General features: G+C 44.1%; 1 pseudogene; it reads right to left on the bottom strand.

The window, feature by feature from the left end:
* Window positions 1-8284: 8284 nt before the first annotated feature.
* The window catches only part of LOC128099694 (uncharacterized), a 70709-nt pseudogene continuing 53011 nt past the window's right edge, over window positions 8285-25982 (bottom strand).

Raw genomic sequence — 25982 nt, 5'->3', positions numbered from 1 at the left:
TTTCTGTCCTGTCAGTGGCTCTTGATACCTCCAAGAAGGTAAATCAAAACCTTTCTTGCTTTTCTTTTTAAAATTTTATTTTTATTGTTGTTATTATTGTATGTGTCTGGTTGTTTTGCCTACGTGTATATCTGTGCACCGTGTTTGTGCTTAGTTCCGGTGGAGGACAGAAGACAGAGTTGGGTCCTCAGGAACTGGAGTTAAATGTGGTCCTTTAAAGCAGGTGCTGGGAATTGAACCCAGGTCCTGTGGAAGAGGAGCCAGTGCTCTCAACCACTGAGCCATTTCTCCAGACCCATCTCTTGCTTTCCTACCCTAGTCTCTACCTGCAGGTCCCTGCAGGAGGTAACTGAGTCCTGAAACCTGGTAGGCACTCATAAACAACTAGTATAAATGAAGTTCTGGGTGGGAGGTGGAAACAAGTTCCTTAGTTCCTTTTTCTGTTTTATGCCCAAACAATGCTACTCAGAGCAGCCGACTGTCCCTTGGGGAACTGAAAAGCCTCCTGGATGAGGACCCCTGCTACACACATGTGCTTTGGTGATGCTCATTACTACACACATGTGCTTTGGTGAGACCTCCTGCTACACACATGTGCTTTGGTGAGGCTCCCTGCTACACACATGTGCTTTGGTGAGGCCTCCTGCTACACACATGTGCTTTGGTGATGCTCACTACTACACACATGTGCTTTGGTGAGGCTCCCTGCTACACACATGTGCCTTGGTGATGCTCACTACTACACACATGTGCTTTGGTGATGCTCACTACTACACACATGTGCTTTGGTGAGGCCTCCTGCTACACACATGTACTTTGGTGAGGCTCCCTGCTACACACATGTGCTTTGGTTTAGGGAAGATTCATAAATTTTGCTGAAGGGGAAAAAGGTCCTGTGGCAAGCTGGCTGAAGCTGGCTTCCTTTTGCTTGTTTTCAGTGGCTTGTTGAGCCCCTCTCCTGCCCTGGAGCAGAGCTAGTCCTCTTGGGAATGTGGGTGATAAACACATGCATAAAATAAGAAAAAAGAATGTGTGATTTAGAATCAGGAGATCTGGCTTGGACGCTGGCTTGCTCACTGTTTTTGAAGCTGTGGGTGGGTCACCTCTCTCCAGGTTCGGTTTTCTTTTCCGTAAATTGGGCTTCCTGGGCCTCATAGTCTTCAGGCTGCTGGGAGGTTTAAGTGAGAACATGTCAAAGCATTCAGCAAAGCCACTGGCTCCCAGAAGGCTCACAGCTCACAGATATGTGATGCTGTTCCCTGAAAGCCCCCACTGGGGATAAACTCCCCAAAGAAGAGTCACCCCTGTCTCTAGCCACCCTGTATGAGGGGGCATTTGAGAGTTGGGGTTGATGCCAACAAAACAAAAACTGCTTGCAGTCATATTATAGGCTGTCAGTCAGAAAGTTTTCATTTTTAAAAATTACACTTATGTATTTACTTAGGGGGCAGGTGCAGCATGCTGTGGAGATCGACGGGCAATTGGCCAGAGTCACTGGTCTCCCTCTATGATGGGACTCAGCAGGCACTTCGCCCTATGAGCCGTCTCACAGGCCCTCAAACCTTTTTAACATTTATTTAGTGTGTGTGTAGGACTGTTTGTGTCCACTCAGGCGCAGAGAGTGACTGTGGGGTCAGAGGACCACTTGCCTGAGTTGGGTTTTCTCCTTCCACCGTGTGGATCCCAGGGATCGAGGCTCAGATCTTAAGTCTTGACGGCAAGAGCCCTTTCCTACCGAGCTATCTCACGGGCCCTCAACTATCTTTTAGTATTTCTTTCATTTTCACTTGCTTTTATTTTTGACACATGTGACGGTTTAATATTGATTGCCAACTCAATGAGATTTAGGATCAACGAAGCGACAAAACCTCTGCGCGTGACCGTGAGGGGCTTTCCAGAGGGGGTTGACAGAGGGGAAGAGCCACTTGAATGTGGGCGGCACTGGGATAAACCCCGCCTCCTCATATTAGTTACTTGTCTCACTTCTATGACAAAAATACCGAGAGACTAACTTTAAAAGGGAGTTATTTTCTCACATTTCTGGGTTCAGTCATCACAGCGGGGGAAATCATGATCATAGGAGCTTGAGGCAGCTGGTCACATGGCATTCACAGCCAGGAAACAAAGAGATGGATGCTGGACTTCAGCTCACTTTCTCCCATCCAGTCAAGCTGCTTTCCCCACTGAACCATCTGACCAGCCCAAACACTGGCTTTTTAAATAAAAGTTTTGTTGAGATAGAAACCACACAGTGTAAAAACCACTCTAAATTGTCCACCCTAAATAACTTTATTTATTGTTATTTTATGTGCACTGGTGTTTTTGCCATGGGTGTCAGGTCCCTTGAAACTGGAGTTACAGACAGTTGTGAGCTGCCATGTGGGGGCTGGGAATCTGAACCCAGGTCCTCTGGAAGAGCAGTCAGTGCTCTTAACCGCTGAGCTATCTCTCCAGCCCCACTTCCATCATTTTTAATATATTCTTAGTATAGTCACAGAATTGTGTGACCATTACCACAATCTCAGAACACTTTGTCTCCCTCAAGAGAAAATGCACACCGTGGAGAGACGGCTGAGAGGTTACGGGGTCTTACTGCTCCCCCAGAGCACTGGAGTTCAGGTCCCAACAAATGGTCACACACACCTGTAACTCCAGCTTCAAGAGACCCAGCGCCCCTTTCTCGCCTCTGTAAGCACCCCCCCACACACAAAATAAAACTTAAAGAAACCACACTCTAAGTCACTTTCCATTTTTTTTCCAAGTGCTAACTTAAACTGGGGCTGGACCCCTTTCGGTTGGCATGAATGACAGTTGGCCATTTCTCCATGGCTGTCCATCGTCTGACCATACATAACAGAACCATGATCTTTCAGGTGCCCTGAGAAGTGGCTTGGGAACTGAGTCAAGGGTAAACTCAGCAGAGGATGCAAGAGGAACACAGTTCATTTCTCCCTCACCCAATCCTACAGGCAGCTGGGGGCAGCTCACAGCTCCTTCTTGCCTAGTGTAAAACTGTTTTCTCGGGATCCAACATGCCAGCTGGAGCTCTGGCCAGCCAATCCTCTTTCCAGACAGCAAGAATAAGGACAGAGTAAAAGTGTATGCCATTGGCTTTTAGGAAAATGTGTCAGTGGCTTCCAAAAGCATATCTCCTAGCATCCCATTGACAGGAACTTGCTCATATTGCCATGTTGACCTGCAAAGAAGGCTGGGGGACTTAGCCCTGTTTAAATCAGCCACAGTAGCTGTTATTAAAAAAGGAGACTAGGCATTGGAGCATGTATCCAATAGCAAGTGCTTAAATAGTCCTGCATAGCAAAACAACTAAAACTCGGGTATACAGCAGTGACTCCCCCCCCCACACACACACTTGCTTTCAGGTTCTTGGTTAGTTGGGAAGCTTTGGATCAGCCTTGATAAGCTTAGATTCAGCTCGAGGTTGGGTCGAGGTTGGGTCCTGTCCGTCCAGCTCTGTATTTCCCCAGGATCAGTACTACTAGGGTGTGTTCTCTTCGTGGCAAATGGTAGGTACACAAGAAGTCAATCAAAGACATGTGATGCCTTTAGAAGCCTCTTGAGTGACTCCTTCCTACCCTCTGTTAACCAAAGCCAGATGCAGGCCAAGTTAACATCAAGGGCAGAAGGGATACTCTATTCATTTTGATACCTAACATCATAAAATCACACAGCAAAGGGTCTGTGCATAAAATTTGAACACAGGGAGTGGTTGAGCGTGGTGAATAATGATGTATTGTTCTACAAAAGATAATGAACATTGCCAGGTGTCCTAGTCAGCTTTAACTGTTAATTGGTCCCAACCTAGAGTCACTTGATATAGAGTCTCAACCTGTCCATATCACGTAAGTCTGTGGGCATGTCTGGGGGAGGGATTCCTGATTATTAATTGATATGGGGGGGGGAAGCCCATTGTGAATGGCACAGTTCCCTGGGCAGATATAGTTACTAGGTAGGTAAATGAGCAAGCAGTGTTCCTCTGTGATTTCTACTTCATGTTCCTGTTTGAGTTCTTGCCCTAATTTCCCTCAGTGATGGACAGTGACATGGAAGTATAAACCAAATGCATCCTTTCCTCCCGAAAGTTGCTTTTGCTGAGACTGTTTTATTGCAGCAGCAGAGAGGAAGCCAGAACACCAGTAATCCTGGAACCAGCCATTCATCCTCTGAGGTCCCCAGGAGCAACTGCCTCTTGCTGTTGCTATGATTTCGACCCTGGCCTGACTTCCGGGTTGATCCCCCTTGATAATCTATCTGCTTTTTGGGACTAAGCTAAGCCCTGCCTCTCACAAAAGTGCTTCAAGCCACCGTTATTACCTCCTTTCCACCAGCCACCTGCAGCTTTTTCTTGCCTAGAAACAGGCTCCTAAGACTCCTCAAGTGTGACCAGAACGTACTGGCTTTCGCTTCAGTTCCCAAAGTTCTAATTGAGAGCCAGATCCTCTTTACCCTCTGTCCCTCCCAAACACAAAGGGCTTATCATGTTTCCCTTCTGTGATATCACAGCTTAATGATCCTTTAGGAGGCAGTGAGATTCCAGACAATCAGACCCTTGAACCCCCAAAATCGATTTTATTTTGCTGGATTAAGACCGGGTTTATAGAGGCAGATGACTAAATTGGTAGAGTGCTTGCAGCTCAAGTCTGAGGACATGGGTTCCCATCCCCAGCACCCACATAAAAAGCCAAACCTGAGGACTAGAGAGATGGCTCAGTAGTTAAGAGCATTGGCTGCTTTTACAGAGAACCCGGGTTCAACTCCTCACAGGAACCCAGGCTCACAATCCTCTATAACTCCACTCCATGGAATGTGATGGCCCTTTTCTGCCCCAACACTGCATGCACATGGTGCACACACACACACACACGTGTAGATATCGCACTCACACATATAATAATAATAATAATAATAATAATAATAATAATAATTTAAAAAACAGACCTGGGGTACATCCGTAATTCTAGCACTAGAGAGGCAGAGACAGGCACACCCCTGGCGCTCGCTGCCCAGCTAGCCTGGCACAATTGGTGAGTTACATCCAAGTCAGTGAGAAATCAGAAAATAAGATGCGATTGAGGAAGATGTGCATTTTATCTGGCTTGCACATGCTCCTGAATACACACACACACACACACACACACACACACACACGCACGCATGCACGCACGCACGCACGCACCAAAACAAAGCAGAGCTGGTTTTACAACAGTGAAAATTCAGAATTCAGTGACCAGCTTAGCTTCCCCAAGGGGTGACCTTTTCCCAGTTTACATTCTCAGTAAGTCACCCTGCTAAATGGTAATTACTTGAGCTTCAGGCGAATTTCCGAAAGGTTTTGGTCAACCTTTTTGGAATAAATAACCTTCAGTGTACCTCACTAATGCCATTTGCCTTAGCCCACTTCTGCGTTAGTGACTTCGTTCATTGCTGTGACAAAACTATGATTCAGTCCATTGTCGAACCATAAAGCTATTCAGTTCCGGCCTGTATCCAGGAAATGGTGCTACTGACATTCAGCGTGGGTTTCCCTCAGTCTCTGTAAGCACTCTCACAGACACCCAGAAACCTGTTTCCCAGCGATTCTTGACCCAGGCAAATGGATGAAGATTGACCTGAGAAAAGTTCACTCAGAAACCTAAACTTCTTCTTGGCTACAGCCTAAAGTTAGCACCAAATATAAAAACTACTGGGCAACTAGTTATTCAACAAACGACACCAGTGACTTCTGTCATACTAGGGCTGCCCCTTCCCATACAGGTGGTTTTAATGTGGTCTTTGTGTAGCTTAGGGATTCAAACTGGTTTCTCACACCTTTTCCGGAAGGTGACACAAAAAAATGAGCCACAGGTGAAATTAAATCATCGAGCTAGGCATGGTAATGCACACCTTTAATCCCAGCCCTCGGGTGCTGAGGCAGGAGGAACTCTGTGAGTTCCAGGCCAGCCTGGTCCATGTAGTAAGTTCCAGGACAACCAGGGCTATGCATAAAGACCCTATCTCAAAAAAATAGTAAATTATTTGATAATTTCATAAATGTAATAAAATATATCTTGGTCATATCCACTCCCAACTCCCCCTTCCCACTGCCCTGGGGCATTTCCAACTTGTCCTTCTCTCCTTCACACCCTCTCTCTCTTTTTCTCATTGTCCATTGAGTCTAATTAATGCTGCCTGTTGAAATGTTGGCTGCTCTGGTTGGCTTGATCTTCTACAGGTAATCGTAGCTGCCTGTAACCATGAATGTAATGGCCATATTATGTCTTGAAGACAGAATCCCCTCCCCATCCTTTGGCTTTTTCATTCTTTTTTTTTTTAAGATGTTTAATGTAAATATTTATTGGGGTTTTTTGTTTGTTTGTTTGTTTGTTTTTGTAACCCTGGTTGTCCCAGAACTTGATCAATATGTTGGCCAGCTGGCCTCAAACTCACAGAAATAATAACAACATCAAGTGACAATGAGTAATCTGAAGTAAACTTACTCCCTCACATCTGGGAGGAACATGAAAACACATTCTAGAACAATTCCATGTTTTGAAGAAACTGATGTCACAAGACTCTTGTCTTTTGTCTTGAAATGTTCTCACAGCACTCAGAAGTCTCCTCATACGACTCCATCCCTGGACCATGTTCTCACAGGCCCCTGTTCCCAATAGGTGCAGGGTGGGCAGATGGCTCCAGTGGTCACTGGTGCCGCAGAGGATGGTTGGCTTGGCGAGGGGGTAGGGCTGTTTTTTTTGTTCTTCCTCCCCTTCTTCTGCAATGTTCCCTGAGCCTTAGGGGTTTAAGTGTTGATATAGATGTCCCACTCAGGGCTGAGCACAGCACACAACAGTTACTTATTCTCAGCACTTGACCTTTTAGGGTCTCTGTGTTACCCTGACCATTGCAGAATGAAGCTTCTGGCCAATGTTGAAGGCAATATATATACAGGATTTATTGAAATGACACACTGGCTGCAGTACAGCTAGTCCAACAATGACTGGCTGTAAACAGAAAGTCCAAAAATCCAGTAGTTGCTCAGTCCACAAGGCTGGATGCCATAGCTGGTCTTCAGTATATGATGGAATACCAAAGAAGTAGGCTCCAATGCCAGTGGAGGAATGGATGTGCTAGCAAGATGAGGGCAAGCAGGCCAAGAAGAAGGAAACCCTCCTTCTTCCAAGTCTTTATATAGACTTCCAGCAGAAGGTGTAGCCCAGATTAAAAGTGTGTCTTCCCACCTCAAAGATCTGGACTAGAAGTGGATTAACCCCCTTCAAACCAAGCAAAAATAGTCTCTCACTGGTGTGCCCTCCATTTCTGGATTGTAATTCATTCCAGATGTAGTCAAGTTAACAACCAAGATTAGCCATCACAAATCCACCCCTGTCAATTGGATGCATGACTGTATCTCCTTATGTCATGATTAATTTCCAAATGAAAACAATAACCAGGTCACAGTAATGCCAAAACATGGTATTACTATCCCAAGGACAATTGCAAATGCATTACATATCTAACCAGGTCATAATTGTGTATAACTGTACAACTGCAAAGACATTATACATTTGGGACAGATGGAAATGTCCCTTGAGGGACATTCTTTTAGTATCTTAAATTTAAACATGACAACCATTGATATTCTCTTCATTGATGTTACATCATCACTGATAAAGAAATTGAGGAAAGAAAACACAAATATCTGTACAAACTCATTCTTAACAAAATACAACAGAAGCACTCGTGTCAACTCTAACCCTCGTTTCTGCAACTGGTCATGTGGCCTTAGCTGGTATTTATAACTATCTTCCTCTACTACCTATTCTGTGTTTCCTCCACCTTCAGCAAGAACCTCAGCAGGTCTTGGCTCCTTTCCTGGAGGAGTTACCCACACCTTCATTCCTGATTGGTGTGTGTCCCTGTCACCCTGCCTGGATTAGGCTGCTGTAGTTTTCCGTTGACTTTAATCACAGGGCATGGTAACACCAAGAGACGCCCTAAAGGATCTCTTGCATTCCAGACATAATCCTTCTTACCTCCATCGTGGAGAAGCAATCCAATTTCCCTTTAATAATCTGGATCAATCACCCTCTGAAAACTCTTATTTCTTTCTTAGCCTGTTGATGTAAGTGCATTAGACACCCAAGACCAGGGGGAGTATGAGCTTCCAGTTCAATGAAATGATTGTTGTGGCTCCTGGCAGGAGCACTCCCTGCTCTGGAACCAAAGCAGAACTTAAGGTCGTGGGAACAGGCAGCAAAAATTTTACTAGAGGTGATAGCAAGTGAAACTATTCCCTTCCCACCCTTTGACTCCTCAACCCGTGGATCCTGGCTAAGGGAGAAACCGTACCATATATCGGACGCTGATTCAAAGTATACACTACCTTCTGGAGAACCCTGCCCAGCCCTCCAGGCTGCTGCCACCTAATTGGCACTGTCAATGTCTTCAAAAGGCCATTCCATCTTTCTATCAGGCCCGTTGCTTAAGGATGGTAGACCAGTGGGTTCCATGATAGTGGGCCCTGTTGTAGAATATTATTTTAAGATGCGTTACATTTGTTTATGCTGTGGAATATTTGTTTGGTGACGCAAAGGTGTGTTGCTTTCTTTTATGTTACATTTGTTTAATTCTGTGAAGCTATGTTACTTTGCTTGTCTAAAACACCTGATTGGGGCCAGGCAGTGGTAGCTCATGCCTTTAATTCCAGCACTCAGGAGGCAGAACCAGGTGGATCTCTGTGAGTTCGAGGCCAGCCTAGGCTACAGAGCGAGATCCAGGACAGGCACCAAAACTACACAGAGAAACTCTGTCTTGGAAAAACAAATAGCAAGGCAGAAGAAAGGATAGGCAGGGTTGGCAGGCAGAGAGAATAATAGAAGGAAAAAAAGAGAGAATTGGGGGTCAAGGAACAAGAACAAGAGGAGGACTCTAGGAGCTAGCCACCCAGCCATACAACCAACCATGGAGTAAGAATGAAAGTAAGATATACAGAAGTAAGAAAAGCCCTGAGGCAAAAGACATAGGGAATAATTTAAGTTAAGAAAATCTGGCCAGGAACAAGCCAAGCTAAGGCATGGCATTTGTAAGTAATAATAAGCCTCCGTGTGTGATTTATTTGGGAGCTGGGTGGTGGGCCCCCCAAAAAGAACAAAGAGTCAAAAGAGTAAAAAACAATCAACAACAAGGCCCACTCTCACCCTTCTCCAGCTGTGAAGTGAGTTCCTTGGCCAGAAGCAATACTGTGTGGAGTACCATGATGGTAGATAAGGCATTCTCTGAGTTTAAGGATAGTGGTTTTGGCAGAATCATTACATGCAGGAAAGGCAAATCCATAACCAGAATAAATATCTACTCCAGTAAGGACAAAACATTGTATTGTATTTCCCATAAAGGAAGTGGTCTAATGTCAACTTGCCACCAGGTTGCTGGCTGGTCACCCCAGGGAATGGTGCCGGGACTCAGTGTTGGTCTCTACTGTTGGCAGATCTGGCACTCAGCAGTAGCTGTAGCCAAGTCCATGTTGTTGAGTCCCTGCATAACCTCCATCTCTGTCACCATGGCCACTTTGTTCATGGGCCCACTGGGCAAAACAGGATGGCTAGAGAAAGAGGCTGACTGTCCCCAGAACGGATCATCTTATCTACTTGTTTACTGAACTCCTTCTCAGCTGAAGTCACGCTTTGATGAACATTTACAAGAGATATGTGTCTTCACATCCTTTGTCCATTTGGAGAGATCTATCCACATACTTCTTCCCCAGATGTCTTTCTCACCAATTTTCCAGTCATGTTCTTTCCAAGTCCCTGACCATCAAGTCAATTCATGAATCAGTGAACAACTGCACATTGGCAATTTCTCCTTCCAAACAAACTGAGTGACCATGTATACTGCTAGAAGTTCTGCCCACTGTAAAGATTTCCCTTCACCAATATCTTTCAGGGTTGTTCCAGAAAGGGGTTGTAATGCTGCAGCTGTCCACTTCTGGGTGGTGTCTGCATAAAGTGCAGAATCATCAGTGAACCAGGCCCTAGTCTTCTCTTCCTCAGTCATCCAGTCATAGGAACACCCCATGAGGCCCTAGGTGCATGCTTGGCAGCAGACAGCATTGTAATAGGAGTAGAAATCATAGGCAATTGAGCAACTCCTTCATGTCATTTGCTTGTAATCAGGGCTTGCTTGGGCCTGATCACGTATATACCACTTCCATTTGATAATAGATTGCTGCTGTGCACATCCTACCTTATGACTTGCTGGGTCAGATAACACCCAGCTCATGATGAACAGCTCAGGTTGCATGGTAACTTGGTGGCCATTGTTAATTGTTCAGTTTCTACTAAGGCCCAAGAGCAGGCCAAAAGCTGTCTTTCAAAGGGAGAATTGTTGTATGAAGATGATAGTAGAGCCTTGCTCTAAAATCCCCATGGTCTTTTCTGTGATTCTTCTATGGGGGATGCCAAAGTTCCCTATCTGCCACTGACACACCGAGTACCATTGGCTCTGCTGGGTCATATGGTCCAAGCGGTAGAGCAGCCTGCACAGCAGCCGGGACCTGTGGAAGAGCCTTCTCCTTTCCAGGCCCCACACAAAGCCAGCAGCTTTCCGAGTCACTTGGTATATGGGCTGAAGTAACACATCCAAATAGGAAATGTACTGTCTCCAGAATCCAAAGAGGTCCACCAAATGCTGTGCTTCTTTCTTGGTGGTGGGAGGGGCCAGGTGCAATAACTTATCCTTCACCTTAGTAGGAACATCTCTACATGTCCCACACCACTGGACTCCTGAGAATTTCACAGAGGTAGAAGGTCCTTGAATTTCGGTTGGATTTATTTCCCATCCCCTGATATGCATATACATTACCAATGAGTCTGAAGTGGTTGCTACCTCCTGCTCACTTGGTCCAATCAGCATAATGTTGTCAATATAGTGCACCAGTGTGATTATTTTGTGGAAGAGACAGACAATCGAGATCCCTTCTGAGTTATGACACAGGGCTAAAGAGTTAATACATCCTTGAGGTAAAACTGTAAAGGTATACTGATAGTTAACTGTCATTCTCCACGATCCATCTGTCTTCTGCGCTGTCTAGGTAGAAGAGTTAAAGGGGGATGTGGTGGGAACCACCACCCCTGCATCTTTCAAGTCCTTGATGGTGGCACTCATTTCTGAAATTTCTCCAGGGATGTAGGACTGGGTTTTTGTTGTTGTTGTTGTTGTTTGTTTTGGTTTGGTTTGGTTTTGGTTTTTTGAGACAGGATTTCTCTGTGTAATTTTTGGTTCCTGTCCTGGAACTTGCTCTGTAGAGCAGGCTGGTCTCGAACTCACAGAGATCCGCCTGCCTCTGCCTCCCAAGTGCCGGGATTAAAGGCATGTGCCGGGATTAAAGGCATGCGCCACCAGCGCCCAGCGCAGGACTGTTTTTGATTCACTAGTTTCTTTGGCAAAGACAACTCTCTAAAGGCTCCATTTAGCCTTTCTGACCATAATAGTCCTCACTCCACAGGTCAGGGAACCAATGTGAGAATTCTGTCTGTGCCAATTATACATTCTGGAACTGGGGAAACAGCCACAGGATGAGTTTGGGGACCCACTGGACCTACTGTGAGTCAGTCTTCAGCAAAAGCTCCATTAACCACCTGACCTCCATAAGCCCCTACTTTAACTGGAGGGCCACATTGTTTCTTGGTATCTCCCGGAACCAGTGTCAATTCAGACCCAGTATCTAATAGGCCCCAGAAAATCTGATCATTTCCTTTCCACCAGCATACAGTTATCCTTGTGAAAGGCTGTAGGTCCCTCTGGGGAAGGACTGGAGAAAGGTTAACAAACTCCTAGGTATCTTATCAAGGTCCTTCTTCAGGGGAACCTGGCTGTCCCTCCATTCAAGGGGTTCTGGGTCTGTAAACTGGCTCAAGCCTGGAAATTGATTCACTGGCCAAGATTGCCTTTTACCACGATCCTCCTTATGGGAGCATGGGTGACTCAAAGGCAGCTTTATCACCCCAAAGCCCGTCTAGCATGGATGAGGTCCCCAGAAAGCTGCATCCCCAGAGCTCTCTGCAGAACTCGCAGGCAGCTTGGCTGGCCAGTCTCCTCTCCCCAGCGATTGTTACTGCTTAGATAATGTCGGGGTGGGAGTCTGGTGGATCTTGTAACTTTCTGAGTTTCCTGAACCTGGGAAGTTGAGCGAGTTTCTCTCCTCCCACTAGGAGGCATGTTTTAGTTTAGAGGAAAAAAGCAACAGAGAGAACAGGAGATGATGGAAGAGATGTCAAAGCATTTGGGGCTTAATTGCTCTACAATGCGGGGGTCACCTTCCGGACAGTGGGGTGAAAGCGCTAGATCTTTGTCATATTTCCATCTCCACCCATTTCTCCAGCTTAGTCCTACACACAGAACACACGGGACCTGGCTCGCTCTGTGTGTTCCACTGCTCAAGACCCACAGATTCTAAGAAGCCTTTTAACACTGGCAGACTGGATTGAATGTTCCCCTAGCTTCTACAATACCTCCTGGAAATTTTTGCCTGAACCTATCATGGCAGTTGCTCTGATGTCCTTTGAGCCCAGGTCAGCAGACACAGGACAGGGGTGAGTTAGAACATATAGACACCAGCTGAGTGAGCACAATTCAGAGCTGACTCCTCCTGCATTTGTCAGGGTTCTCTAGAGTAACAGAACTTATAGAATGGGGACACACACACACACACACACACACACACACACACACACACAAGATTTATTGGAATGACTTACAGGCTGCATTCTAACTAATACAATAATGGTTGGCTGTGAACAGAAAGTCCAAAATTGAGTAGTTGCTCAGTCCACAAGGCTGGGGGGCTCAGCAGGTCTTCAGTATACGCTGGAATCCTAAAGAAGTAGGCACCAGTGTCAGCAGAGGAATGGATGTGCTAGCAAGGTTGAGGGGAAGCAGGCAAAGAGCAAAAGCTTTCTTCTTCCAACTCCTTATTAGGCTTCCAGCAGAAGGTGTGGTCCAGATTAAAGGTGTATTTTCCAACCTCAAGATCTGGAACAAATGCTTGTGTTTTCATCCTCAAGATATGGATCAAAGATGTGAGTCTCCCCACCTCAAAGGTCCAACTAGGAGTGGATTCACCCACCTCAAACCAAGTAAAAATAATCTCTAACAGATGTGCCCTCCATTTCTGGATTGTAGTTCATTCCAGATGTAGTCAAGTTGACAACCAAGAATAGCCATCACACTATGCTAGGATGTAAATGTTCACCAGGAGTGACCAGCCATTATGCTCCACCCCATTACGCTCCATCCCTGACAACCAGCCATTAGGCTTGTTCCCACAACAAAAGGCATACCTCTAATGGCAGCTCAAGATGGGCAGCGCAGGGTCACAGCTACTGTAAAGTCCCTATGCTCTTGGTGGGAAAAGCATAACTCTGCCAGGTGGGTAAATGACCCTGAGTAATAGCTATTCAAAAAGAACAGCATTGGTGTGTTTAAGACATCTGGCGATACCTTTGCTGTGTAAATGTCCCATCTGCCCAAGTGGCCAGACTTACAGTCTCCTGTCTCTGAGTTGTTCAAAATGTGACCTGGGGCAGGGACCCAAAATGATGACAGTGTGTATGGAATGCAGAAGCCTCAGGAATGTATGTCTAAGTCAGTAAAGTCTTCTGTTTGAGGCTGGCTTTTCTTTGGGCATTAAGCAGAACTGGACAAGTGCTAGTAAAGATCCTCCCCGTCATCTCTAAGTGCACGGATTGACGTCACACTGGGACGGCATGTTATTTCTATAGCACTACCTCTTACCCACACTCCCTAGCCTTGCACCTTTTAAACTGTTTGCAAAAAGGTTTTTGTCTTCATGGAGTGGGGTTGTATAGTGTAAGGATTTGTCAAAACTCATTCAACTCTGTAAAGTCAACCCGAACATTTCACAGTATATAAATTATAACTCAAGAACTATTTCAGGGGTGAGGGATGGTTCAGTGAGTAAGTGAACGTAAATGATGCTTTAGAAACTTGCCCCGACCCGTGGGTAGGTCAACAAAGACCCTAGAGGGGGAGTGAGAATGTGGGAGACAAGAGACACAAGAGATGGAGACAAGACAGGATTCTGATCAAATCTTGCTTATTCATGAACATCTTAGGTTAGATATAGGGCAAGAAGGATGAGGAAGCTCTAACTCTTGCATAAACGGGTATCTAAGCAACCATCCCACAGTGGAAAGCCCCTTAACTAAAGAAGCAGAATGTACTGAACACAGGAAACTAAGACATCAGGAAATAACAGACCTACTTTGAGTTAGTATCTAATACAGCTAAGCAATCATAAAATGGCTTTAAATGTGGCAAGTCTCCTACAAGCCCCCCCTTTTTTATATCTTTAAGAAGGCCAATAAGTAACCCTTGAGGGAACTGTGCCTGTCTTAGGTCAGGAAACCGTCACACCATGCCAACATCATTCTTACCCGTCACTGGAGAGCAAGGCAGCATATGGCCCAGTTCCTGTCTTAGGTGGTGATTAGCAACACTTAATTTTTGTGTGAGTTCCCATTGCCCGTCTCTGGCTACCCAGACCAGCGCACCAAGGTCAAAATCTTAGAATGAGCTTTAAAGCTTATTCAATAATCCTGTGTTCAAGTTAAAGCTTAGAGGTGCTCATCGTCCTCATATTTGGCCATCTCAAGCTTATGATAATGGACCTGTATGGAATGCATTTTTGCGGCATCCACTTGTTGCTTAACAAAAGCCATTAATTTAATAAAAAGAAAAGGTCCTAGCAATAGGAGTATTAATAAACCAAGCAAAGGTCCTAATAAGGGGAGGAGATGGGGCAAAAATCCATTCAATCCACTCCAAAGGGGATTCTCAAATAGTTCTCTTCTTTTCACCAGATCTTCCCGCAGCCATTTTATTTTGTCTTGAACAATGCCTGATTTGTTTGCATAGAAGCAACAGTGTTCCTGTAGGGCCAAACAAATTCCTCCCTGTTCTGCTGTTAACAGATCTAACCCTCTTCTATTCTGGAGGACTACTTCTGCCGGGGAGTCTATCTGATTTTAAATATCATTAATAGTACTAGATAAAGCTTGGACACCATCAATCAATTGATTGGGAAGTTTTGAATATGAATGAACAGCAACCCCCAATCCTGCTGAGCCGGTGGTCAGAGCTCCAGAAATACCTAATCCTACCAACAGGGGATTGAATTGAACTTCCCCTTTTACTCTGCCAGAGGCATAATCAAAGCTGGGAACGGGCACAGGATCATTTCCAGAAATAATATCTATGTCTGGCAATAGGGTTGCCATGACACACAATCCTGTCCAGTTCATGGGAAGAATAGTAAAGGCCACATTTCTCCCACAAATAAACACATGTCCCTTACTGGGGCAAAGAGAAGAACTATAATTCATTACTTGACTACAATTACTGAAGGTAAATCCAACATCAACATCACAGCTATTATTCTGAAAACTTCCCTGAAAACAGGTGGAAGAATCAAAACCTATAGGTTGAACTCTAAAAGGAAAACTAGCACTACAATAATTGCTAGAAAGATAAGAAACTGGTCTTAAAGAAAAATTGGAAGGAATGGCAAGAGGCATAGAGGTACCCAAACCATCCACAGCTAGCAGCCCTTTGCCAAAGTGAGATTAGAAGTATTAAGGGCTCTATGCATGGCTTCCAAGATGTCTGAGGTTTGAGTATCTAGACCTACTTCTCTGTGTTTGGGGAGAGCCAAAGGATGACACTTGAGCTCTGGAGACATTTCCTTTAGTCCAGTGCATGAGCCGGCTTTTTGGAGCCCAGTGCCTATGGTGAGACACTTTGCATAGCCTAGGTGCAGGGAGGAGGGGACTGGACCTGCCTCAACTGAATGTACCAGGCTCTGCTGATTCCCCATGGGAGACCTTGCCTTGGAGGAGGTGAGAATGGGGGGTGGGTTAGGGGGGAAGGCTGGGGGGTGGGAGGACAGGGGAATCTGTGGTTGATATGTCGAATGAATAGAAAATCTCTTAATAAAAAAAGGAGAAAAAAAAGAAGTTGTTCTACCTGGTTTTGAGCTATGATTTCTCTGACTGTATCTTGAGGGCCACCCCCATGATACGTGGATCAGGGCGACTTTATTCCAGCAGACCTCCTTACCAGGGGTACCCATACATGAGGCTTGGGCATATTTATAATTGCCAAGGATCTGAGGGGTGACAGGCCAATCACTTCCAAAGGAGCCACAGTAATTCCTTTGTAAAACGGCGGTGAAATAGGTCTTATTATCTGTCCCCTTGCACTCTTGAACACAGTCATAACAGGTTGAGTGTATTTTTGTAGCATATTGGCAACCACTAGGGCATGGTCCTGGTAGACCGTTGATAGTGGGTCTAATTTTTGGTTTATTGACACAGACCCACTGCTGCTTGTACCCTCCCCTGGTACTAGGGGAATAGGTAAGATAGGCTACTTTTTGCCCACAGACCATAGTCTGGGTGATCTGGGTGGGTCTGGTCCCTCTATTGCCTCCACAGCACTCACAGGGAGGGCCAAACAGGGTCCTAATCAGTTCTCTGGGATTCACCAGTGGCCCAAATCTACCATCAGCTGGGAGTAGCAAAGCCATGAGTATTCCTTGTAGCCTAGTCCAGGCTTTTAGCTTCATTATCTGAAATAGAAAAATTAAAATGTTCTCAGGGTGAGCCTTCGTCCCTGGAGTCATTTGTACGGTTATCTTCAATTTTTTGAATTTGATCATTTTGCTTGACTAGGTGGTCTGGAAGCCACCTTGCAGATTTCATTTCTTTAGAACAAATGCATACCCATCATCTTCCCCAGATGAGAACTGGATCTGGGTCATGCCAAGAATTGGTTATGGGATCTTTCCATAATACAGATGCAAATTGTTTTTGGGTTTCCATATGCCAAAAATGAGTAGCTGCTGATCGTCCATTTGCATCCAAATTTAAAAAATTAATAATAAATAGGGAATGAGATAATATATTTCTAGGTGACCCCCTTATGGGATACCATTCCCCCTTTTTTATTTTGTCAATGGTAAGTGTTAAGGAGAGACGTGGGGTTTTTTTTTGTTTTGTTTTGTTTTTTGTTTTTTTGTTTTTTGTTTTTTGTTTTTTTACTATTTTTTGGCCTTGAGGATTGGATGGTATACTGGTAACATGTTTGCTATGGGCTGCAGGAAAATATTATAAGAACTTAGCTGGTTATGGCAAAGCCACTACCTGAAGGGATCAAGGAATTCTTTCAGAGGAAGCCAAATTCCAAGGAGCTTTTGGTGTTATTTGGCGTGTTATATATCAGCTGTCTTCTGTTATGAAAAATCATGTGTGTCTTCATAGTTTTTCCAATTGATTTTTCCCTAAGAAGTGCTAACAGTATGGACTGATCACTCTCTGGACATATACATTCAAGGTATTTGGAGAACAGCCTCAGGAAAGGGTTCCTTCCCCTCAGCCCATCCGTTTCTCTCCTTTCAGCACTGGAATCAGATATCTCCCTTAGCCACTTTCAAGGACTAACAGAAATAACAGTCCAGACCACCACATGCTAGTCTCCTGATTTAAGGTGAATTCCACAAGGAGACACCGCCTAGGTCAGGTGGACCTTAAGTAATAGATTTACACAATTTAGCTCAGAACCTCCTTTCTTACAGCCGTACTCACTTTATAGACCCCCTAACTTCTCACCTAACCACTTCTTGGAATGTAGACTGAGCACATAGATCCCCTTTTCATATATTAACCGGTCATTAGCACTCAGTTGACCTCCTCTTTTGCCACTCCTATTTTGGATTGTGAAAGAAATCCTGGTGGTCACTGCCTGAGGAAAATTCTTACCTGCCTTTATGACCCCGTAGAATTCAAGCCTGGTGACCTTGCTCAGCCAGAGGATTGCTACTGCTTGGGTTTATAATTAGATTCCTGAGAGACTTAGAGAGAACTGAGAGAATAAGGAGACCAAGAAGAGAAAAGAGAATGGAAAAACTAGACGAGTAAGAACTTGAGAGGAACAAACCGAGACGGGGAAGAACTAGACTGAAGGGCTAGAAGAGAGTACCAGAGGAACGAGATGGAAGATGAGGAAGAGCCAGATGGGGAAGAACAAGATGAGGAAGAACTAGATGAGAGAGAAGGAGATGGGAGAGGAGCTGATATGGGAAGGAACTAGATGGATGAGAACCTAGAAGGGGCAGAATTAAGAAGAAGGAATTAAGATAGAACTTAGAGGGGACAGCAGATAAATGTAGAGAGAAATCAGGCAAGAAAGAAGCTAAAAATGAGAGCAGAATAGACACTTGTAGAGAGAGAACTGACACAGAATAATAAAGTGTATGGACTAAGGAGTTTCGTGTACATAGATTCATTTCTCTTCATCAAAGATTAAATATCAGCTGGTTGTAGATTCTTCCCGGACCCTGGCAGGGGACTATCAAGGGGCTGGTGCCCCATAGTCTTCAATACATGTTGAATATTAAGATTTGTAGAATTGAGAAAAGGCTGAGCTGGTATAACCTGGTCCATTATCTGTTTTTATCTGTTGTGGGTTCCCAGGACTGTAAAAGCAATCAGCATATGGCTAATAACATGCCTGGTGGCTTTATCAGGTTGCAGGGAGGCATATATAAATCCACTCAAAGTATCTATGATTACATGGACATATTTAAGGTTGCCAAATTCGGGGGTGTGAGTGACATCCATTTGCCACAGTGCATTAGGCACCAACCCTCTGGGATTAATTCCAAGACGAGGAACTGGGAGATGTAGGGCACAAGAAGGATAATCTTTAACTATTTGTCTTGCCTGATCCCTAGTAATGTTGTGCATAAGCCGAAGAGTTTGTGTGCTGAGGTGGTGTAACTGATGACTTTCTCACGCTCGGACAACTCCTTCAGGAGTTTCATCAGATTATTAGGTGATTAGAGGCTTGTGGGTGAGTGGCTAGATCGGCTTTCTGATTTCCCTCAGTCAAGGGCCCTGGGAGTCCAGAATGAGCATGTAAGTGCCCTGTGAAGAAAGGGTGAGGGTTTTGGTTTTTTTTGTAATTGTCTAAACAAATCCCCAGTGTTTGAAACATTTTTAATTTGACTGGCAGTTTCCAGCAAAGGTACACAGTGCTCAATGTAAGCACTATCTGTATAGATATTAAGAGATTGATCAGAAAATGTTGAAAAACTGTGATGACAGCATTCGACCCTGTTATCTGAGCAGAGGAGCCATCCGTAGTAAATTGTGCCACTTCATCATTATAAGGGAAAGCAGCGGTGCCTGTTGAGGAGCCATCAGTGAATACCAATAGGGCATCCCTCAAGGGAACAAATGATGTCACATTAGGGAACACAAATTTATGTTTATTGGCAAAATCAATAAGTTTATTCTGGGGTTAATCATTATCCAAGATTCCTAAATATGAGGCCAAAGCAAGAGGCCAGAATTCAGTAGTTTGCATAAGCCAATCAATCTGTTCTTTGGTGTAAGGTTGTATAATGACATTTGGTTCTTTACTAAAATAGCGTGGGTTTTTTTTTGTCCTCTCCCTAAAATTATAAGATCAAATATAGCCTGATAATAAGGCCCAATGACCCGTTTGGGTGTGGCTGGGAGATGGATCCATATTAAAGGTGTAGTCTGCCAAAAGATAGCAGTTGGTGAGAGAACTGTTTTACATATAATAAATGTTAAAGGTTTATCATAATCCATAAATGTGACAGCTTGTGATCGGATGGCTTGTTCTACGATTTGAATAGCTTTTCTTCCTTCCAGAGTAAGCTCACGGGGAAACACGGCACTAGCATTTCCATGTAATATATCATAAAGAGGTTTTAAATCATTCTTACTGAGCTTCAAATACAGGATAAGCTAATTAATATCTCCAAGAAGTTTTTGAAAATTGTTTAGGGTTTGAAGTTTATCTAATCTTAACTCTAATTTCTGAGAGGAAATTTTAGGCCCTATCATTTGGAATCCAAGATAAGTATATGGATCCATTAACTGAACTTTATCAGGTGCTATCTCCAGTCCCTTACTTTGCAAGGCATTTTTAAGCTCATTGTAACATTTTAAAACCTTACCACCATCTTTTCCACCTACCAAAATATCACCCATATAATGGACTATGTACATTTCTGGCCAATTATTTCTTACTGATTGCATTGCAAGAGCAACGTAAGATTGACATAAAGTGGGACTATTAACCATGTCCTGTGGGAGGACATGCCATTGAAATCTCCTCATTTGTGTTTTAAAATTGATGGCAGGTAGGCTGAATGTGAAGCGTTTTTGATCCTCTGGATGTAAGAGGATGGTAAAAAAGCAATCCTTTAAGTCTATGATGATTTTGAAATGTCCCAAAGGTATGGTGATGGGCGAAGGGAGGCCAGGTTGCAAGGCTCCCATCAATACCATGGTTTTATTTATTGTCCTTAGATCTTGTAATAGTCGCCATTTACCTGATTTTTTCTTAATAACAAAGATAGGAGTATTCCAAGGAGAATTACTAGGGATGATATGGCCAGCTTCAAGCTGCTCTTGTACCAGCTGCTGTGCAGCCGATAATTTTCTATGGGTAAGAGGCCATTGATCGACTCATACAGGTTCTTTAGACAACCAGGTGATTTTTTTTGTATGGGTCATAGGAGTATCAATGGCTCCTATGGAAAAATGGCCCAATCCTGCTCTGTGTGATCTAGGGGTGGCTTCCAGAGGCTTTAGTATTCCTGTTTCATGTTTTTTTTTTAATTTTTATTTTTATTTTTTCAAGACAGGGTTTCTCTGTGTAGCTTTGCGCCTTTCCTGGAACTCACTTGGTAGCCCAAGCTGACCTCCAACTCACAGAGATCCACCTGGCTCTGCCTCCTGAGTGCTGGGATTAAAGGCATGTGCCACCACCACCCGGCTCATGTTTTTTTAAATCTTTACCTAGTAAGTACCCACTTTTCAACATTTGAGTGGTAACAGCATCATTAGGACTGTACATGATTATTTCAAGTTGAGACAAGTCCCTACACCAGAGGTTGATTGGTAATCTGGCTATAATATAAAGTTGTATGGTACCTGGATTACCTTTTTGATCTTTTTAATTTAAAACTTTTGAACTCCTTCTAGGGTTTTGACTTTGTCCTATTCCCTTCAAATGGGTCAAAGTAGCATCTAAGGACCAAGTTATAGGCTAGTCTTTTTTTTTTTAAATAATGGTAACATCTGCACCTGTATCAACCAGACCCGAGAATTCCTTGCCATCCAGCCATAGGGTCATGAGAGGCTTCTGTGCCGATACTATTTTTGCCTAGTAAATATCTGATGACCCAAAGCCCCTATTACCTCTTTGGTTTGCAACTACTTTATTAGAGGTGGAGAGTAAGGGAAGAGGTAGCAATTGCACAAACCTTTGTTCTGTTTATTAATATTTTTTTTGGGAAGATGCCATAGACTTAATTTTCTAAAGTAGACATTATCTATAACTCCAGGGAGTACCTGTAACCCATTGAGTGTGGAACTGCTACATCCCACTATAAAGCCAAATGTATCCTTAGGTAAGGGGCCAAAGACTCCAGTGGGTAGGGCTTGAATCCCCATCTCAGGTGTTAATATTGTGTGGGTGGTGGAACTGAGGTTCAGTCCTGCACTTCCTGTTGTGGCTCTGAGGAGGTTTGAAATGGATTGTTGTTTGCTGGAATAGAACTGACTGCCCCAAAGATTTGTTTGAATCTGGGGGCCTGGGGCTGGCCCCTGTTCCTGTTTCCCCGAACCTGAGGCAGGGGTTGTCCTTGAGCATCTATCTTGGGTCTGTATTCATTAGCCCAATGTTTCCATCTTTTACATTGGGGGCACAAGCCTGGAACTTGAGCCTTTGGACTTGTATTTTTATGTCCCTTACACTCCTTAGCAAAATGTCCAGTTTTCCCACAGTTAAAACATTTATTTTTATTTTGTTGGGGTAGAAATTGTCTAACTGTATACCCTTGCATAGCAGCAGCCATAGCAAGACCTTGCTGATAAGTGGCTCTGATATCTGAGCAGAGGCGTATATAGCCTGACAAATCAGTCTTTTTCTTGTATGGGCGGATGGCTGCTTGGCAGGCAGCATTGGCATTTTCAAAAGCCAGTTGTTTGACAAAATCCACACCCGAGTGAGTGTTGTCAAAGATTCTACCAGCTGCAGTTATCAAACGATGGACAAAGTCTGCAAAAGGCTCATCTGGCCCTTGCTTGATATTAGAGAAGAGCTCATGTTCCCTTTTACTGGCAGCTTTTTCTAGGCCTTAGTTGCTGCCGCTTGGACTTGGGCTAAAAGGCCTGCATCATATTGTATTTGGACTTCGCTGCTAGCATGATTCCCTTCTCCCATCAGCATATCTAAATTCCGTCCATTGCCGGCTTGTACATTGCACCTGGCAGTATCTTCACATGTCTCGACAAACTCAGACTTCCACAGAAGATAATCTCCTCCAGCTAGAGTTGCTCTAGCATGTGTCTACCAGTCTCCAGGTGTGAGCCAGTTCTCAGCCACTGACTCTCCAATTGCTGTAGTATAGGGAGCTGTGGCTCCATATTGTGCCACTGCTGTCTTTAATTAATTTGAAATAGAAACCTGAATGATGTAACCAGGCCTACCCTTGTGCATCCACTGTTTCAGTGACTGGAAATGCTTCCATTTCATCTAATTCTGGTTTGGGGGAAAATTTCAGAGCTGCCCCCCTCATAGGTGGTTTTTGGTTACAGGATTTTTCTTGTTTATCCTCACTCTTGGATTTTCCTGTTTTTAAACCCCCTGGTTGAACTATAATGTCCTGATATTCTTTTTCTAGTTTTATTTTTCTTTGGCAAATTCTATCTTGTCTCGAAGCTCTTTTCTAGGGTTGAGAACTGGACATGCCAAGGACAGGGCACTGGGGATGGGGCTCCAAGGTGGAGGATGCTGAGTGACAAGCAGCCAGTCTGGATTATGGTATCTGGCTGCTTCTTCCTCCAAGTCATACCAGTCCTCATCACTCAGATCATCCTTGGTGTCTAAAAATTCTGTCAAAGGTGGATATTTTTTTTTCTTAGGTTTAGCTCCCTCCATATGGTATGATCTTGATTTTAACTCTGAGGGTGTCTTTTTATTGGCCATTTTCAGCCTTTTTTGTTTTTCTTTATCTCCCTCCCTCTGGGTGTTATATTTCGTCCCTCCATGGGTCCTTTAATTTCAATCTCAACCTTTTTCTTTTCTATTTCTGAGAGTTTACTGACTGCCTTCTTATCTTCTTCGACATCACTCTCAAAGGACATGAGATCCTCACACTCTTTCTCCTTTTTCTATCCTTTTGTTCTAAATCTTTCCTTTCCTTTGATTCCTTCTTATTTTTCTGTACCTGAAGGATTCTTTTTCCCTTCTCTATCGCATCTGTAACAACAGAATCCTGATGTCTCTGTGATAAAATTTCATATATTAAATTTCAATAAGAAAAAGCAGTTACTAGAACCTTTTCAGGTCCAAAAGCTTGATAATAATCTTTTTTTTTTTTTTTTTGATTTTTCGAGACAGGGTTTCTCTGTGTAGCTTTGCGCCTTTCCTGGGACTCACTTGGTAGCCCAGGCTGGCCTCGAACTCACAGAGATCCGCCTGGCTCTGCCTCCCGAGTGCTGGGATTAAAGGCATGTGCCACCACCGCCCGGCCTTGATAATAATCTTTAAAGGCATCCCCAACTCATTTCCATCTCCTTTCATTAATAGTTCCTTCAGTGGGGAACCATGGACAGACATCTTTAATGTAGTCAAAGAATTCACATCATTGCTTAATCTTTACCTTTACCCCTCATGCCTTTAGGGCTTTTCTTAGCCTGTCAACTAATAATTCATGTTGACTAATTTCTTGTCCCAAATCGCTGTTCTGCTTACCAAGGTTCAGAAGACACAACAAGTTCCTGCGTCTAATCCTCTTATTTACTTCTGATCTGTGCCGGCTCTCTTAACAGCATTCTTCATTGGATACCCCGTTCTTGGGCCCCATGTTGGGCGCCACTTGTCCAGACCCACAGGTAAGTCAACGGAGGCCCTAGAGGGGGAGTGAGAATGTGGGAGACAAGAGACACAAGAGATGGAGAAAAGACAGGATTCTGATCAAGTCTCATTTATTCATGAACATATTAGTGTAGATATAGGGCAAGGGGGCTGAGGAAGCTCTAACTCTTGCATAAACAGGTATCTAAGCAACCATCCCTCAGCAGAAAGCCCCTTAACTGCAGAAGCAAAATGTACTGAACACAGGAAACCATTAAGACATGAGGAAATAACAGATATACTTTGAGGTTAGTATCTAATACAGCTAAAGCAATCATAAAATGGCTTTAAATGTGGCAAGTCTCCTACAGAAACTTTTAGGGCTGAAGAAATAACTCAGCAGTTAAGAGAGTTTGCTTCTCTCCCAAAAGACTTAGGTTTGGTTCCTAGCATCCATATCAGGCAGCTCACAATCACCTATAGCTCCAGCTTCAGGAGATCTTCTGGCCTCTACAGGTCTCTGCACACACACACACACACACACACACACACACACACACACACACACACACAAATAATAAAAATAATGAAAACAATTTTTTAATATAAGGAAAAAACTTTTAGCTAAATGTAGTAGTACATATCTATAATCTCAGTACTGGGAGGTAGAGGAAGAAAGATCAGGAGTTCAAGGTCATCCTTCGGTATAAAGTGAGTTTGAGAGGAGCCTTGGCTCCATAAGACTCTGTCTCAACAATAACAACGAACATATCAAGCTGTTTCCTCAAAGTTGCAAGAACAAGCTGCGGAGACCTGCATCCTGAACTGTAACAGGGAACAGTGATGCTGGAGAAGCCAGCAGGTACCATTCTACTCTGTGCCATCACTTAATCACTCTTGGAACATTTCCTGAAAATGGCGCACAAGGCCTGTCCAATCAGGTCCACAAGGTCGGGTTACCAATGAACCGAGCATGGTAGCAGGTATCTATACTTGTATCAACTCAGGAGGCTGAGGCAGGAGAATCACTTGGGCCCAGGAGTTCCAGATATGTCTAGGCAACATAATGAGACCCTGTCTCACATAGTGATGGCAATGAGGATGATCACGAGGCTGGTGATTTTGAAATTTTCAGGTTCTGTTTAGTCTAATAAAATCAGAATATCCTTGTAGGTAGATTTTATATGTCAGTCCCAAGATGTGCCCCCGCTGAGAAATAGGACTTGCCCAATCCCCCAGGCACCTGGGTCTTTAGACTCTGTGACATACTGGTTAGAAAAAAGCAAAAGGCAGAACAGGAGATTGGAAGGCACCAGGGAGTTGGAGAAAACCACAGGTGCTGTGGATATCGCTCTGTATGCTGTGAATGTGTTGCTCTGATTGGTTAATAAATAAAGTGTTGATTGGCCAGTAGCCAGGCAGGAAGTATAGGTGGGATAAACAGACAAAGAGAATTCTGGGAACAGGAAGACTGAGTCAGGAGTCTCCAACCAGACACACAGAAAACAAGATGTAAAGGCAGAACTGAGAAAAGGTACCAAGCCACGTGGCTAAACATAAATAAGAATTATGGGTTAATTTAAGTGTAAGAGCTAGTCAGTAATAATCCTGAGCTAATGGCCAAACAGTTTTAATTAATATAAGCTTCTGAGTGATTGTTTTATAAATGGCTGCAGGGTCTGTGGGGCTGGGCAGGACCAGAAAAAACTTCAGCCATACACAGGCCTTATGTTAGCAGGTATGAATGGGGTTGAGAAATTCAAGGGTGAAACTGCCTTTCCAATAACCAGTACTGAGCACTCAACCCATCTGGGGCCCTGCCAACACTCAATAGCCACAGAGAAGCAATGGTGTGTGACCCTCAACGAGGCACTGTTGCCCTTCTGGTCTAGCCTGAGACCAGAGCCTCCTGGAGCAGGATGTGTGTTAGGAAGCAAGCCCTGTGCTGCTGTCTCTGCCAAGAAGTGTGAAGAGTTGGGTCTGCAGGGGTTGCTTTGTTTGATGTGACCTGG

This window comes from Peromyscus californicus, unplaced genomic scaffold (assembly GCF_007827085.1).
Source record: "Peromyscus californicus insignis strain IS unplaced genomic scaffold, ASM782708v3 Scaffold_6__1_contigs__length_162567912, whole genome shotgun sequence".
Lineage (NCBI taxonomy): Eukaryota > Metazoa > Chordata > Mammalia > Rodentia > Cricetidae > Peromyscus > Peromyscus californicus.
The sequence above is the reverse complement of the archived record's forward strand: the minus strand, read 5'-3'. Positions and strand labels throughout refer to the sequence as shown.